Source organism: Nuphar pumila, chromosome 8 (genome assembly GCF_984573655.1).
Source record: "Nuphar pumila chromosome 8, dmNupPumi1.hap1.1, whole genome shotgun sequence".
Classification (NCBI taxonomy): Eukaryota; Viridiplantae; Streptophyta; class Magnoliopsida; order Nymphaeales; family Nymphaeaceae; genus Nuphar; species Nuphar pumila.
Genome location: NC_143256.1, coordinates 91,401,604 through 91,415,934, shown reverse-complemented (window position 1 = coordinate 91,415,934; position 14,331 = coordinate 91,401,604). Strand labels below are relative to the sequence as shown.

Here is a 14,331-nt window from a genome sequence, read left to right as displayed (position 1 = left end):
TTCAACATAATATATTATAAATCGAGATTAACAACAAAACAATATCTCATAAATCGACACTAGAAAACACATAATACCTTACAGATCGATATACGTCAATTCAACATAATATATTACAAATCGATATTAACAAACAAAATAATATATCACAAATCAACACTGAAAAATACATAACATCTTACAAATCGATACACGATAATTCAACATAATATATTATAAATCGAGATTAACAACCGAAACAATATCTCATAAATTGATACTAGAAAACACATAATATCTTACAAATCGATATACGACAATTCAACATAATATATTACAAATCAATATTAACAAACAAAACAATATCTCACAAATTGACATTAGAAAACACATAATATCTTACAAATCGATATACAATAATTCATCATAATATGTTACAAATCGATATTAACAAACAAAACAATATCTCACAAATCGACATTAGAAAACACATAATATCTTATAAACCGATATACAATAATTCAACATAATATAATACAAATCGATATTCACAAACAAAACAATATCTCACAAATCAAAACTGGAAAACACATAACATCTTATAAATTGATATACGAAAATTCAACATAATATATTATAAATCGAGATTAACAACTGAAATAATATTTCATAAACCGACACTAGAAAATACATAATATCTTACAAATCGATATACGACAATTCAACATAATATATTACAAATCAATATTAACAAACAAAACAATATCTCACAAATCAACACTAGAAAACAATAACATCTTACAAATCGATATACGAAAATTCAATATAATATATTATAAATTGAGATTAACAACTAAAACAATATCTCACAAATTGACACTAGAAAATACATAATATCTTATAAATCGATATATGATAATTCAACATAATATATTGCAAATCGATATTAACAATCAAAACAATATCTCACAAACTGACACTAGAAAACACATAATATCTTATAAATCGATATACGACAATTCAACATGATATATTACAAATCGATATTGATAAACAAAACAATATCTAACAATTTGACACTAGAAAACATATAATATCTTACAGATCGATACACAACAATTTGGCATAATATATTACAAATCAATATTAACAAACAAAACAATATCTAAAAAATCGATATACGTGTTACTACAACCACAATTTGCATTACATTGCATATACTGAGTGAATGAACGATACCAGATGGGGTAGAGGCCCTTGCTCGCATCTGTAACCAAGCATTCTTGTGAACAAGTCCTAGCGTCTTACAAATATCTTCAAGTTTCCAACCGTCGAAACGATAAAATCTACCTGCAATAACAAAACAATGCCTTAATGATACTCACGATGACATACGTTCTTCAACAATAGCATGATGACATGGAAATGTACTCACCACACTTTAATGACACTTGTTGGAATGTTTGTGCGTCATTGCTTTTTTCCATACTACCTAACGAAAATGAAGAAGAAGAAGAAATGACTGTAAAAATATATGTCCGACAAATCCTTTTATGACGCTCATCAATGATTGAACCAATCGTTCAATTTTTATAGTTATCTCGACAAGGTATGAATGAATCCGAGAATGTTTTCTATCTAACACAGGGCAAGAATGAGAAGGCGACCATGTATTGTAACACAAGCTAAAAACAAAGGTGGAACGTGCAAATCTATATACGGAGAGCGGGAGAACATTTTTGTCCAGCACATATCTATCTTACGGAAAGACATTTTCGTCAAAAGCATATCTACCTTTTTTATATGTTATTTTATTATAAAGTCATCGTGGGCAACATTGGCATATGAATTATCTTGGGTCCCAAGATATTCTTCCGTACACATAAGAACACGTGAATTTCTGGTCGGAGAACACACAACACCCTCTCGTTTTTCATTTTGTGGTGGGTCTCCCAAGCTAACTCAAGGGCTGAGTTCAAATCTAAATCCAATCGAGCCAGATTGGACCATTTGACCAATATCCTGCAACGATACTCGACTCATTGGTCTTGTCGCAGCTGACCCGAAAAAACCACCAAATTTAAGGGTATTTTGGTCAAATAAAAAATAGTCGGCATCCTATAAATCTCCCATTTTATTATTTTTCCATATATATTTCCCCCAAAATTTCTACCCCTCAAGGAGATCGTCGCGTGGACCGCCACCACGAATTAGGGTTTCTCTAATCCCTAATTCTTTGCTTCATCTTCCTGAAGATCGTCCCTCTCTTCTTGAATCAATCGGTTATTCCCTCGGGTAATCCTCTCACCATGTTACAATGCTCGGTTTTGTGCCTGTTGTTCCCAAACCCTAATCTTCTGATGGCGGGTGTTCTCTATTTGCCCTAGATTTCACTCTTCTTATCTCAGAAGAGTTTTTTATTACGGTGTCTTATTTTAGTTTCTGGCAATTAGCCAGAAAGTGGGGTCTTTTCTTGGTTGTGGAGTAGTAGTTACGCGTTTGGATGCTGAGATTTAGCGTGTATAGTTGCCAATTTTGATGCCTTTTTGGGTTTTCTTGGTAGAAAGATTGGTGGGTTTTCTTTGTTTTTTGTGGATATTGCATGGTTTTAATGTGCGTGTAGAAAGATGCCATTTTATCCCCTTTGTACTGGTTGCTTGTTTCATTTCAGTGTGCCGTTCTTAGGACTTTATTTTCTCTGATTTTCCTCGTGTATGACTATCTTGGTATCTGTTTGAATGAGTGTTCTTAAGTGAGGGTTCTGGGGTTTTCTGTTTCGTATGTTGTAGAAATACCTTTACCAATCCGTTCGTGTTCTTGTTCTTTTGTTTTCTTTCTCCTGGTGACTTGCTGTACGACTTTTCTAGGATGAAGCGTGTGCTTGGTTATAGTTTAGGTAGTTTATTCTGTAATATTGGAGTAGGGTGAAGCTCTTTTGCCACTGTTTGATCCTGAGGTAAGGTTCAGTGATTGGATTATTAGTGTTTATTCATGTCAATGTTCATTCAGTTGTGTTGATGTTGGTGACTATTGAGATGCTACATGTTTTTAACGATGTTTTCCTATTCTCTCGTGGAGGTTGTAGTGTTGTTTGTATTGTTAGTGCTATGTGAAGCATGCCTAAAATCTGAAGCAATAAATTCCGCTCTGGACCAACCAGGTCTTCCTCCTAACCAAGAAGTGGAATTAAGTGAGCAGTCATTCTATTTTTGTTGTAAACTATTTTCACAAAGCTAGGAATGCAACGGAATCTAAGGATCAATTCATGCGATGATAACTTGATGCCTTGTGTGAAGCTCAGTTTTCATCATGTTGGGTTTTTTCTACCAAGTATATGTTCTTTACCATCTTTAATTAGGTGGACGGTCATATTGATGTAAAAGCGGTCAAATTTTAGCATGGGCTCGAATATTTCATCGGGTACTCTGAAATAAAAACTGAACAGTTATCTGACCAGTGTTGATTATGCTCTAGACATGACAATGTAATGAAAGGAAATTTATGAACCTGATAACTATAATGTGTGACATGGTTATTCAATCACTTAAATGCTTGGGCTGAATTTTATTGAGCCACATAATAGTGACAAAGTTAAAGACAGTGAAGGCCCACATGTTTTGGCATCGAAAATATCCATTCCATGCAATGACAAAATAAAGCAATGAGAATATACCAATTTAGTGAAGTTTTGAAAGAAAAGCTTAAATTGATATTACTTTTGCAGGACAAGTTTTAAAAGGAAGTACCGTGATTTTTTTACAAACAAGGTTATCTATGAGTAGCTTAGGAATTGCTAGTTTTGTTTCTTATTTTGGGTAAAACCATTTTTTTAGAAGTTTATATTTATTTTAGGAGTTATTGACTTGGAATTTTAGTAGTTTCTTAATTTTGTCATTTTTTAATTACATTTCAATATGTTGATGTTGGTATAATTAGATTTATTTATTAGGATTATGTTAGACTTCCTTGTTTAGTTTAACTGGTTGCTTTATTAGAACATGTGTAGTTTAAGTAAGATTCTCATTTTATGAAAGGTTTTTAGATATGAAAGAGACTGCAGGGATCTATAGTAAGATCGGATGGAGTTGAATTGGATCAAAATTACTTTTGTTCTTCATTGAAGAGGAGTCACTTGTGGATCCAAAGAATCCCTTTTCCTCTCTTCCTTGTGTATACAATGTATAGCACTTACTGCCTCTTGTGGATTCAAGAGTAGTTAACAAAAAGATGATGATCTTCATCTTTTTCAATACCCCTGCTTTCCTTTTGCCTCAAGTTAGAGATCCTAACACTAGAATCACGATGTTAATGGTTTGACAAGAACTAAAAACAGGGTGAGCGGACCTCAAAATCTGTATACAATCCTATTGTTGTTTTGTTGTTCACTTGTATATGTGTGAACAGCCGTATTAATACTATTAACGAATCATAGATGGAATTGGAAACCAATTTTAGTGCAGAAAAAATCAATCATGAAAAGCTTTAGATATGATCATAAAAGCAACTGAAGCAAGATGCCAAGATCCACTCGTCCTTGAGCAAGGGATGAAGCTTGTCAAAGCACCAGGGTGTCCACCATGGGGGGAAGTTTTCTTCTATGGACAGAAAGAAACTATGAAGCACATGTTCCTAAGCAAAACTTTCGTTCGATTTGTAATCATGAAGCTTATATTGCAAACCAGTTTAACAAATATTTGGGTAATGACTGAAATACATTTATTTATGTATTGCAAAATTTATTTATGTATTGCAAAATTTATTTATGAAAATGATTAGTTTTTCAAAAATTAATTGCACTATTATATTTTACGGGCCAAGACCTGAAGTTGGTTTTGCATGTGGATTTGCAAGTCGGTTCTTGTGTAAAAAACTTGAAATTATTTGAAAAGGTAATAGAGACCAAACAATGTATTAATCTCTTCCTTGATTTCCTTTTCACAACGTGAGAATCTTGGATAGTGGTCATGGGGCATCGTGAAGATACTAAAACTTCATGTGCGATTGTGCCCTTGAACTCGATATGGTGGTTTACTTTCTGACCACGATTTTATAGAGATTTCAACCACTTTACCTGGTGGTGTTGTTGTTGACTTAACTATAGTTTTGGTATACCAAGAAAGTGGCGTCGATGGTTGAGGATTTTCATTGATGTCCCAACATTAGGTGAGGATTTCTAATGTTTCGATGAAAGGTGAGGATTCTTGATATCGGTCAAGGAACGAGTTTAGAGCTCAATAATAAAATACAAATTATGTGTTAAACTACAACTAGAAACCTAACTTGGATTTCGGGAAGTTGTGTCCGTTTTGAGTATCCGCGAGTTTACGAAAAAGTGAAAACTAAAATTGTGTGCATTTAATAGGGACTTGCATGCAAAAGCATCTCTGATAAATAACTTAATAAGTTATTCATGCATGTGCTTTGAATCATGCATCTTTACTGTTATGCATTAGTTCATGTATTCATGTTTATTCTGTTTCGCATGATGATTGTTATTGCATAGTATTTGTTTAAATGCTTGAATGATAAGTTGATTATGTTAAATTGTTATTGTGGTATTCCTCTGAATTTATGCATGAATTTGGTTTATGCTTTTCCTTCATTGTTTAATTTTTTAAAGGAATTCGTACAAAGGACTTTTGGTTCTTATCTGTTTTAAAAAACTGTTTTACAGGTATGGGTACTCAATGATGGTTGGACTTGCTAGCCTTGCGTGACTAGTTTTGTGCTCTTGACAGAGTGGTTCATCATAGACGATTTGACTGTTTAAGTTTATGTGATAGCTATATGTTAATTAATAAAATTTGATTCATTATTCTCCTTTGATTCAATGCACTGTTTGTTATGGTTTGGGATATATTAAATATGTGAGATCCTTAATCCTTGGTTTTTGTTTTTGCAATTGTTTAAAAAAAAGGGTCGTTATAGAGTTGGTATTAGAGCCCTCTTAGATCTGTCCAAACCATTATCAGAAAGTCACAACTCGTACTCTAGAAGTAGTCTACATCACTGGTAAGAGCTATCTGGAAAGTTTATCCTTACTATTATGAAATTGTTGAATTTTTATATTGTTAACTATAGGGATAATTTTGTTTAATTTCGTATGTGAATTAAATTGTTGTGTTTGTATGATTGTGATTTTTGTTGTGGATCAATCCCGAGGGGTAGGTTTGATTAGGGTACAAATTTTCTAGCAAATCTTTATGTAATAGATGTATGCCTGTACCCAAGTTTTGTCTTTTGGCGGTCCGGTTGACTGACATGAGCAGCGGGACTTTCTCACGAATGCCCTCAACACGCTGGCAGCGACGGTGACCACACATGTCCAGGCGTAGGCGATGAAGCAGACGCCGTGTGTCCATCCCGCAGAGCTTACCCCAAACACCAACACTGTGATGTTCGCGAAGTTCCTGAGGTTTGGTCCACCAACCTTTTAAGGGAAGGCCGACCAAGAGGCAACTGAGAGCTCAGTCGAGGAGATAGAGAGGGCTTTTCACATTCTGCCTCTGCCCTAGGACATGTAGACTAATTTTGACACGTACCAACTGAAGGGCGATGCCAAGAAGTGGTGGGACACCCTGCGAATGGTGAACTATGCCGGAGTGGAGGACATCCCTTGTGAGACGTTAAAAGAGGAGTTTCTGGACGCATATTTTTTCTTGAGTTGGTTCAGGAGAACATGAGTTTGGTGAACTACATCATCAAATTCCAGAGTTTGGAGTGCTACTGCCCGAACCTGTTTGCTGATGATAAGGCGAGGGCAGCAAAGTACGTTTGTGGACTTAAGGACGATCTTTGTGTTCGTGTGATGATGAGCCATCCTACGACGTTTAGTGATGCGATAGAGTCTGCATCCATCTAGAATGAGGAATGAGAGCGATTTAAGGGTCGATCGCAGAAGATGGGAGGAAACATGAACGATAACAACGACGACGCGAGGAAGAACTCACTTGCCGGCGGCAAGTTACAGGTGGGGGGGGGGGTAAGGCGAAGAGACAGAGGACCCAACAGGGAACTCAACAAGGTCAACCTTAGCCTGTGTAGCAGCATGGGTAGGCTCAGTTATTTGCTGGCATTGCAAGAAGACTCATCCCATTGGTCATTGCCCTCTCTTCAATGGGGTATATTACTAGTGCCTGCAACTAGGACACGTGGCGCAATACTTTTCGAACAAGCCAGCGGCTTAGGGCAGACAATTGCAGTAGCAATCGCCACAACAACAACAGAGGCCTCATCTGGCGCAATGAAAGATGAACATGAGAGTTTACGCTGTCACAACTACCAAGTAGGACGATTAGGCCGACTTGATTGAAGGTATATTCATAATCATTGATCATCTTGCTTGTGTTATGTTCGATTCAGGTGTTACCCATTCATTTATTTCTTCATCTTTTGCGGGATTGCTTGACCTCGTTCCTTCTAGCCTAGAGAAAACTCGACGTTATGTCTCCTATGGGCGTGTCTACTCGTTGTGGGAAATACCTTCCTGTAGTTCGAGTGATCATCAATGGGCATGAGTTGTCTGCCAACCTAGTCATATTAGACATGACTTTCTATGATGTCATTATGGGTATGAACTGGTTGTCTAGACACAATAAGACCCTTTAGTGTCGGGGGAAGAAGGTTTTGTTGTAGCGCCCCGACTTATCTACGCTGGTGTTTTAGGCGACTAGGCCTGTGAGTGATGTGAAGATCGCCTCAGCTATGAAGATTTCCAAGTACCACAAGCATGACTGTATGATGTTCTTGGCTAGTGTGTCCGCCACAGACAGTCAGGCAATACCTTTGGAGCAGCTGAACCAGGTAACCGTGACAAACAAGTACCCTTTGCCTATGATTGATGATTTGTTCGACCGGTTGAAGACAACAAAGGTGTTTTTCAAGATCGATCTTTGTTTCGGGTACCATTAGTTGCAGATTAGGGCAGCGGATGTTCTGAAGACTGCGTTTAGGTCCAGATATAGTCCCTATGAGTTCTTGGTGATGTCTTTTGGACTCACCAATGCCCTGATAGTATTTATGGACTTGATGAATCAAGTCTTCAATTTTTGGTTGGATTCGTTTGTCATTGTGTTTATCGATGACATTTTGATCTATTCTGAGAACGTGGAGGAGCACCGAGAGCATCTGCGAATTGTGTTGCAAACACTGAGAGAACATAAGCTGTATGCTAAGTTCTCGAAGTGTGAGTTTTGGCTTGTCAGGGTGATGCTCTTTGGCCATGTGATCTCAAACAAGGGCGTGAAAGTTGTTCTAGCCATGGTGGAGGCAGTGTTGTCGTGGGAGCAACCACAGATGGTTTAAGAGATCACGAGTTTCTTAGGATTGGCGGGTTACTACCGTCGATTCATACATGACTTCTCTTGTATAGCTGCTCCTATGACTCGACTGTTGTCGCCTCGGTGTGAGGAGAGCTTCCAGGAGCTGAAGAAGAGGTTGACCTCAGCCCCAATGTTGTCTTTGCCTTCTGGGACAGACAGGTTCGCAGTATATAGCGATGCTTCGGGAACCGGATTGGGTTGTGTCTTGATGCAGCACGAGAAGGTCATTGCATACACTTCTCGACAATTGAAGGTGCACGAGAAGACCTGCCCTACACATGACTTAGAGTTAGCGGCTGTTGTCTTCTCACTGAAGATCTGACATCACTACTTGACATCACTACTTGTATGGGGAACAATTCGAGGTCCTTTCTGATTACAAGAGCCTCAAGTACATTTTCATGCAACGGGATCTGAATTTTAGGCCGTGTAGGTGGTTAGAGTTTCTCAAGGACTATCAGTTCACCATCTCCTACCATCCTGATAAGGCGAACGTAGTCGCAAACACGCTGAGCAGAATGACTTTAGTTACGACAATCAACTTGATTTGTCGCAGTTGAGACTTGATTGAAGAGATCGTCATGTGACAGTCGTTTGCAGACGATTCTGGACACATCCTTTGTGTGAGGATCCAGGCGCAACCTGAGATCATAGATCGTATTGAGGAGCTTCGGTCGGTTAATCCGGATTTTGACATGTTATGTGTGAGTGCCCATAAGCCAGATACATAATTTCGCCATGAGGAAGATGAGACCATTATGTTTGGAGACAAATGGCGGGTTTCGAAGGCACTGCGGGGGGAGCTGATGAGTGAGGCCCATAGGTTCAAGTGTTCTATTCACCTTGGTTCTACCAAGATGTTCAAGGATCTCCAGAGGACATATTGGTGGAACAGGATAAAACGAGATATTGCGGAGTTTGTGTCTCGGTGTCTCATCTGCCAACAGATAAAGATCGAGCATTAGAGATCTGGTGGACTTCTTCAACCGTTGGACATTTCTGAGTAGAAGTGGACAACATTTCAATGGATTTCATCGTGGGTTTGCCCAGGACCCAGTCGTTGGCACGATGCCATCTTTGTGGTTTTGGATAGGTTAACGAAGAGTGCCCATTTTCTGCCTATCAGGGTCTGTTAGAGTTTGAAGAGCTTAGCATGTATTTATGTGGATGAGATTGTTCGATTTCACAGAGTACCACGTTCGATCGTGTTATACCGAGACCCTCGCTTCACGTCTCGTTTCTGATGCCAGTTGTAGAAGGCCCTTGGTACCACTAAAGTTCAGCACGATGTTTCACCCATAGACTCATGACCAGAGAGAGCGTATAATACAAACACTTGAGGATATGCTTATAGTGTGCACACTGGATTGGGCAGAGAAGTTAGATAGGCATGTGAAACTTGTAGAGTTCTCGTACAACAACAACCACTGTGCCATTTTTGGTATAGCTCCGTACGAATCTCTGTATGGCAAACCATGCAAATCTCTGGTATGTTGGGATGAGGTTGGAGTGCAAGCAGTGTAGTCTCCAGAGGCCATCCAATAGTACTCAGACTAGGTGCAGTTGATCTAATAATGTTTGGTTGCGATGCAGAGCAGGTAGAAGTGCTACATTGATCAACAACGTAGGGAGCTTAGTTTTGCCGTGGGTGATCACGTGTTCGGATCTTGCCTACGAAGAGTATGTTCCGGTTTGGGAATAAGGGGAAGTTGAGTCCTCGACTTGTTGGACCTTTCGAGATCCTTGAGTGTGTTGGCGAGTCAGCTTATCGAATGACACTTTCTCAGTTTTTTTGGATTCACAATGTCTTTCACGCCTCAATGTTGAGGAAGTATGTGCCTGACCCTTCACACGTGATTCATTATAAGGCAGTCGAGGTACATTCCGACTTGATGACAGAGTAGAGACCAGTGAAAATTGTGGATCGCCAGCACTTTGTAGTAGGACGTTCCCGTTTGTGAAGGTGCATTGACAACATCACAGACTAGACAAGTGCATCGGGGAGCTCGAGACCGATATGCGTGACCATTAACCACATTTATTCGGTACGTTTTTTAATTTTATAGACAAAAGTCTTTTAAGGCGGTAGGGATGTAATATCGTGTGTTTTTCCATGATTTTTAATTTCGAAAATTCTGAATTTTAATTAAGTATTTGATGAAATTGATAAAAATCATAGAAAATACCTTCAAATATAGGTGATGTCAGCTGGGTCTGGGTGTGGTTCCGAGGCCCACTGACAAGACCAAAATGATATCGGTTGAGGAATGAGTGTGAAACCCAGTAATAAAATACAAATTGCTATGTAACACAAACTCTTCTAATAGGGCACCACACCTGTATCCTGGCGGGTGCGACACTTGGACACTTCCTTTGTGTTAGGTGAAGTCAACCACATTGCTGTCCATTTTTATCTAGAAGTAGATTTAGTTAACCCTAACCAAGTCCATTTTTATCTATATTATATATATAAATACATAAATGCACACATATGCATAATGTTAACTTAAAATATAATATATATACATTCCCTGCACCCCTGCATCCAAGTTTTTTTAAAGTGTTGCATCGTCGCATCCACACCTATGTGACAGACAAATTGTGTTAAAGAAGCCTAACTTGGACTTTTGGAAGTTGCGTCTATTTTGAGTATTCGCAGTTTTAAAGAAAAGTCAAAACTAAAATTGTGTGCATTTAATAAGGACATGCATGCAAAAACAATTCTGATAAATAACTTAATCAGTTATTCATGCATGTGCATTGAATCATGCGTCCTTACTGTTATGCATTAGTTAATGCATTCATGCTTATTATGTTTTGCATGATGATTGTTATTGCGTGAAATTTGTTTAAATGCTTGAATGATAAGTTGATTATGGTAAATTGTTATTGTGGTATTGTGATCATCGCAAAATTTTTCCTCTCTTGTTTCCCTCTTTTTCCTTCTCTTTACCTTTCTAGCCTCTATTCCCTTTTTGAAGGGGAATAAAAGATAGAAAAAAGAAGAGATGAGAGAAAATAAAAGAAGAGAGAGGAACTCTTTTGCAAGGGTCTCACTTGACCTCAATTTTGAAAATATTTTGAAATTACTCGCTTCCGTTTTGAAAATTTGCGGAAAAATGGAGAGACGGGATTCGTTCGTCAGTACGAGGTTCGACCGCTCCTGGCGCCTTTACCAGGGGTAATCGAACCAAAGATCGATTTTATGCCTTTTGCAAAATATTATCTAAGATTTTATTCTAAGTATAAATGCAAAAAGATTCATGCTTGTACGATGCAAATGCAGAAATGTATGCTTTTGAGAAAACATTTTGGAAATTTAGGATTTTCGAAGTGATCTTGAAATAAATTTGATAATGGAGTGAAGAAATGATTCGAAGGGTTGAAATTGATTCGAAAAAGTTAACTCAGAATTTAAAATAGATCTGGAAGGAAAGACTTGAAATTCCAAGTCTTGGAATAATCAGAACTTGAAAAATGAACTTTGATTTGAAAAAATGAGGAGAAAAATGAGATATTGAAACTGAGATAGACCTTTTAAAGTGAAAAAGAATTTTCAAAGTTTAGAATGAACTTTGAATTTTGATTTTGAATCTAGGATTCAATTTTGAGATAGAATCTTGAAAGGGGATTGAACTTCGGATTTTAAAGTCTGAAATTAAAATAAATCTTAGGTCTAGGTGGAATTTGAAAACAGAATTGGATTTGAAATCTGGATTTTCAGGATGGATTTGAATCCGAAATTTGGAATCCTAAATGGGATTGTATCCGAAGTCTGGAATCCAAAATGGAGTTGGATTTGAAATCTGGAATCCTAAATGGAATTGGATCCAAAGTCTGGAATCCAAAATGGAGATTGGATTTGAAAATTGATTTTGGAATATAGAAGTGAATTTGTATTTTCGAAGTCAAATGTGATTTTGAAATTGAATTTTTGAATTTTGAAATGAGATGGGAAGATGAATTGAAATAGAAATTGAGGATTGATTTGAGAAATGAAGAAGATACCCAAAACCATTTGGATTTTGAAAAAAGAATATTTGAAAATATGATGTAATTCTATCTTAAATGATGAAATGAATTAAAGAATTTTGAATTTGAGTTTTTGAAAAGCATATTTCATTCTTTAAATGAATTGAAATAAGATTGAAAATATAATACATCTCTGACTATGGTCATAAAATGTATTGTATGATAATCATATTTAAATTCAAGTGAAGAATAAAACACATTTTTTGTGCTTTTATAGGGTTTAAAATGAAATTAACTTTCAATATATCCTGACTATGACCATTGATATATATTTTGAGTTAATTTTAAGTTAAACTCTGATAAAGGAAAAATATTTAGAAAAATATAATGATTTTTTAAAAAAAAAATCCAGTGTGGATCCAGTGTTATTCTATAAAAGATGAAAATCCTAAGTTTTGTTCACACTCTGACTATGACCATTGATGTAAATCATCAATTTAGAGTTTAATCACCTTTTATTAGAATGGTGCACGTGCCATTCATGTTTCCATTCTTGAAATTTTGAAATAAAAGGTAAAATAAGATGAAACAAGCAATTTCCAAGATATATACATGCTCACACATTCTAATCTAGTGTAGGAAATGTAAATTTCTCATTATAATCTAGCTATTACATTATTGAAATTGAAATGAGATTTACAATTCCTAAGCTAAGAGGGAAAATAACCTTTTTCATACATTTTCTGCAAAAAGGTAGAGTTAATATGAAGCAAAAGCATGGAAAGAATTTTAAATACTAATTTGAGACTAAAAATGGAGATGCTGATGAAAGGATGTATGTGAGATGCTAAGCAAATATAGAGAAATGAATTCAAAGTGTATATGAGGTGTATTGGGCTAAGTATATGCATATGAGAGTGGATTTATCCTAATGTGTATAACATACATGAGGATGTGTGCATGAAGACACGTATACACATATATATACTCCTATAACTAGAAAAACTTCCCTAAGATATGTATGTGATACTAGTGCCTAAGGGTAGCTTGGAGTGTAGGGGTGAATGTAGGGCTGGGAAATGAAGAGCATGCTTAACAGCACATATGTTACATAATGATGGTATGGCTGGAGTATTACTATGAGAAAGTTCCAGATGATAGCTGAGTGAAAGTAAAGGTTTTAAGTGATGGGTGCTGAAAGTGTAACATATATATACTAAGCATAATGTGGTACAGATTTGAGTGCATGTGTGGTGACAAAGCCGGGGCTTAGACCCTATTCAGCAAAAGAGTAACCTGCGATTCTGCTCCACATTGGTGGAACAATCATTTCTAAGATCTGACCTCAGATTTGGCAGGATATAGGCAAATGCAGAGGCGGGCGGGCCGACTCTTAGACTGATGGTAGTAATTAGGATGCATCATAATGGAATGAGCACTATGAAGGTATGTACAATGTGTGGTGAAAGTGATATGCTTGCAGGAAGGTAAGATTGCAGTGATATGGGAGGTTTTGCATGGAGATTAATATGTTCCTTTGCCCTGCAACCCAACCATCATCACGACCGGCTGTGGAACATCATATTTCATTATAATGAATTGCAAATAATTATCAGTATAGCCCTCAGGAAATAATGCGATCTGTTTTGGACCCAAAAATAAAACTACAATATCATATACAATAATCTAGTTCAGCAACATGATAAAAAAAACCTTTTTGCTCCTGCAAAATAAAAAGGAAATGAAAATATAACATCTGATCGCCAGGAGAAGACCCATAAGATCAAAGAATGACCAATGTGGACACCTTTAAATGAACTAAAACATAGCATAAAATTTAAATCCAATGCAGGTTGCTGTTGCATACACTTCTTCAGTCATGCCGCAGGCACACAGTGGGTGTGATTGTCAGCTTCCTCATGCCTGCGAAATATCCACTCTATATGATGGAGCCGAACAAAAGATGGACGATGGATCATCAGGTTTTGGCGTCCTTAAGTATGACTTTTTGGCTGTGTATAGAGACAGTGATTTAGGTTGCAAATGGACTCAGGTAGGG

At 37.0% G+C, this 14,331-nt stretch overlaps 1 protein-coding gene across 1 annotated transcript in view; it reads left to right on the top strand.

The window, feature by feature from the left end:
* The first annotated feature begins 2,127 nt into the window (after positions 1 to 2,127).
* Positions 2,128 to 14,331, top strand: part of LOC149830012 (uncharacterized) — a 62,538-nt gene continuing 50,334 nt past the window's right edge. Inside the window, exon 1 of the mRNA XM_090016249.1 lies at positions 2,128 to 2,274. The gene's annotated coding sequence lies outside the window, so the exon portion shown is untranslated. The remainder of the gene's footprint in view (positions 2,275 to 14,331) is intronic.